Genomic DNA, 4,022 nt, shown 5'->3' with positions numbered 1-4,022 from the left:
AGAGGTAGCTTTTTCTCCACGGCGTGACTGGCCAGGGAAGGCAGCGTCATCCTTTGCATCCAGGCAAGAGGAGGTTCTTTCTTTGGTGGCTGGTGCCTTAAAGCCTTAAACATATGGTTTGCTCACCGTGCTGCGTTCCCTTTCCGATCCTCCCATGTTTTTCCAAGGACCTTTCCTTGTTTCTAATATCCCAATACCAAAACACCTCCCCACCTCCTTCTTTGGGTTGCCAGATCCACCAACCTTGGGCTAGGGCAGAAAAGAGCAAAGCCCAGTTTAAGAATAAGTACTAAAAGTGCTAAAAAGCAAGCATATACTCAACATGGGCAGTATTACAGCTGGGAGAAGTGGCAGCTTCTCATTTTACATGAGACAGGAAGTCTGATGGCATAAACTATATAAATGCAGATTCTTTCTCTAAAACCATACGCGTAACATTTCACAGGAATGCAGATCAGATGGGAAACACCAAGAAAAATGACATTTTAGTTTCAATAGTGCAGATACGCTTTGTTTGGATTTGGCATTTTACTTTCTCAATTTGTTTTGCTCACGTTTTATTTTAAAGCAGTATTTTAGTATTATATTTACATATTTCCAATAAACATACCATTATTACATTTAATATCTTAGTATAAATTTCACACTGCAAGGACCTAAAATGGCAAAATCAAAATGAATCACTCCCTAAGGCGTTTCTGTGTAAATGACCCAGAACAATGTGAAGGTTTTCTGTGAGAAAACAGAAATCAGACTTCAGGGTTCTTAAGACATTTCCAAACTTCCAGCGGAGTTCAAGAGGAAGGCATTTAAAATATCATATTTTGCTTTAAAAAAACCCCACGCAATGTTTGTAGCCCTGGATGATAAATGTTTCTTAGAAGGGATGGAGTTGTGGCTAAGTCACACTAGTTAAGGCAGCAGAGGAAGAAGAGGGTTGGGAAGGGACAAGCAGCCAAATCCAGAGTAGTTGACTCTTGATTTTTATTTCATCCTAAACAAACCTGCTAAGTGTAGTAAATACAGCTTTCTTGCCCTCCAGCCTTGGAGAAAACTCCGCAGGGTAACAAAATACCCAATAATTTTTTTGTCTCTTTCAGGCTTCCTTCGATGTTCCACGTGAGTGTTTCGGAGCTGGATTCACAGCCTCCATTTTTCAAATACTCAGAGAAATGGTGACAAAAGCTGCCATTTAATCCAAACTCCAATCTTTGTATTTTATCCCCATGGTGTTTCAGTTTCGGTTTGTCCCAGGGAGCGGAGGAGAGCCTCCCAGCCCACCCGATTACCAGGGGAGATATTTACTGCACTGCCACGGTACTGCAAAAACGATATTTACAGCAGTGGGATCAGTGCAGAGCATAAAAGGGTGAAAGACTGGGGAGAAATTAATGACTTTAAATACAGCCCTTTCGACAACTCGGGATCAAAAGAGCCGCTGTTTATCCGTTAAGCTGCAAACGGCTGGCAAATATCCTTGTGCTCTGATGCTGTAAATAGTAAATGCTGTTTATGGCTAGGTAATGTTTATGTATTTCATGGGTCACATTTATATCAGAGGGATCATTTTTTTTATTTGCCATGTTAACCTGGCCCACATCTTCTCCTGGGACCGAGTTGCCTCCTGGGCACTATTCCTGGCTCTCCTGCTGCCCACCCGCAAGTCTTGCGGCAGCTCGTGTCCTCCCTCAGTGCCTTGACTTCTCCACCTCTACGGTGTGACCAACAATGCTGGCCTGGCCCAGAAGTCCCTAGGGTTACATTGTGTCCTACTAAATTGCTTGAATGAAGTGGTAATATAAGACTTAGCATTTGTGAAGATGAAGGTCACTGTGTGGGCAGCTCTTTTTCTTGCAGGTGAATGAGCCAACGTGCCAGCGGGATGAAGGGAAATTAAAATCATAGAATCATAGAATAGTGTCAGCTGGAAGAGACCTTGAGGATCATCAAGTCCAGTCTCTGTCCCAGCCCGATCAACCCACTAAACTATGTCCCCCAGTGCAACATGTAGTCATCTCTTAAACACCCCCAGGGACGGTGACTCAACTCCCTCCCTGGGCAGCCTGTTCCAATGGCTGACAACCCTCTCAGCGAAGAAATTCTTCCTAATATCCAACCTGAACCTCCCCTGGCACAATTTAAATCCATTTCCCCTCAGTTGTACAGAAGGGAAGGAAGATGTAGGGATAAAGACCCTGGGATCATCCAAGAAGAGGTTTTTTTTAACCGCTCTGCAGAATAACTCTCGCTAGCGGAAACGTCACAAGGATCCTGTGGGCAGATGCCTGGATGAGTGAGATCCTCAGCTGGAGTCTGTGGGGATGTCTGGCCTGATGGATGAGCGTGCAGATGGAAAGCAAACAGCAGCAAAAGGATTTGGGCTGATGCATGACCAGGCTGCCAATTTCTGTCATTCTGGGCCCACCACTGGGGACTGCACTTGCAGCAGCTTCATTTGACTGATACAAGTGAGTAATTATCTTAATGAACTGTCTGCAGGAAAGCTACAGTAAAGCCCGTCTTTTTTCTCTTTTTTTTTATGCTGTTTGATTTATGCAATTATAATGGCGCCTGTCCCAGGCCCTAGGGTCTGTATCCTGGAAGGTTTACAGGTGTCATTCAAATTTTAGGAAGCAAACCAAGAAGGGCAGCACGGTCCCCATGGTGCAGGACAGTCTGCAGCGACAGGCTCCTGGAGAAATGCCACACATCCGTCACCCGGGATTCCCTCTGCCGCCCCAGGGCCCGGCAGCTCATTGGCTTACGTCAGCTCGAGGAGATGCCAGGGATTGCTGCCAAGTTGCTGTCTTTGCCCTCTTCAAGGTCTATTTATACTCACTCATGGGCATCAGAATACCCTTAAGACAGGAGAGACCTTTCCATCATAGTGGACGCTATGACTTGGTCTCCCTGGTTTTGAGCACTGTTGTTTCTGTTGCATTATGCATTATTTTTGCCAAGTTGCGAGCAGCTCCATCATGTTTCCGGGTGCCTTTTCAAAGTCTGATAGAAGCCCTCACTAGAAAAATGCTTCCAATCTTGCCCAGGCTTTATTGATGCTGTATTTTCTGCCAGCTTTGGTGCTGTTAAACCTCCAGGAAGATTTGTAGAATCAGAAATTTTACCAAGTTTCCGCGTCAAAGAGTCTCTTACAAAAAGAAATGGCCTGGATTGCTGGAGCAACCTGTGCTGGTTACCTTCGCCTGAAAACATTTCCTGTCACTGGACAGGTTTGTCAAATGTTTGTCTAAAAGACTGTGAACGATGCATGGGAGCACTTCCAGAACGTAAGTGGGGTTTTCATCGTCATCTCACTGGAACCAGCCCAGGGCTGAGAGAGGGAGCCTCAAGGAGGGCTATCCTGTTTCAATAAACCAAAACACTCCATTTCACCCGGCCAAGAGGATGACCTGCAGGCAGTCTCTAGGGATTTGCTTAGACCTTTTGAGCCTTTTCTTGCAGTCTCAGGTACTGAGCCTGGTTTGAGAGCAGACCAGGGTTGCTCTCCCCATTCTGCAATTTCTGTCCCACGTCTAATGGGGGCCATAATATTTCATGAGTTATTTCCTTTTCCTTCATACCTCAGTTTTCCTTTCTGTGGAATAGGAAGACCAGTGATGTGGGGTTTTGTGTTTTTTTTTTCAGAGCAGAGGGAGAGGCATGTCTCCTCCAAAAAGGTAGTGGTACCAGAATTCCTAGAGAAGAACGAGAAATTAAATGAAGCAGAATCTCTCAAAGCAACACATAGACATTCAAAGCAAAAAGTTTTTTCCACTAGTGCTTTAGCTCTTGGTCAGAAAAAAAAAAGCCACAGTCAGTCAGGTAATCTAATGGACATCTCTGGAGTCCTGGGTTATTTCCACCCCCATGAGACATTGCTGCTTCTAAAGGTCATCAAGTCCCTCCTACACATCTGTCCTGCCAGTGCTGAGATCATCAGCCCAATCTACTCTCTACATTGAAGACTTGCTGCTCATTTCTCCTCTGCTTTGGAGAGAAAAACAAATTTATAAAAAAAGCCC

The sequence above is a fragment of the Apaloderma vittatum genome, unplaced genomic scaffold, assembly GCF_000703405.1.
Source record: "Apaloderma vittatum isolate BGI_N311 unplaced genomic scaffold, ASM70340v1 scaffold10129, whole genome shotgun sequence".
Classification (NCBI taxonomy): Eukaryota; Metazoa; Chordata; class Aves; order Trogoniformes; family Trogonidae; genus Apaloderma; species Apaloderma vittatum.
This window is presented reverse-complemented; position numbering follows the sequence as displayed.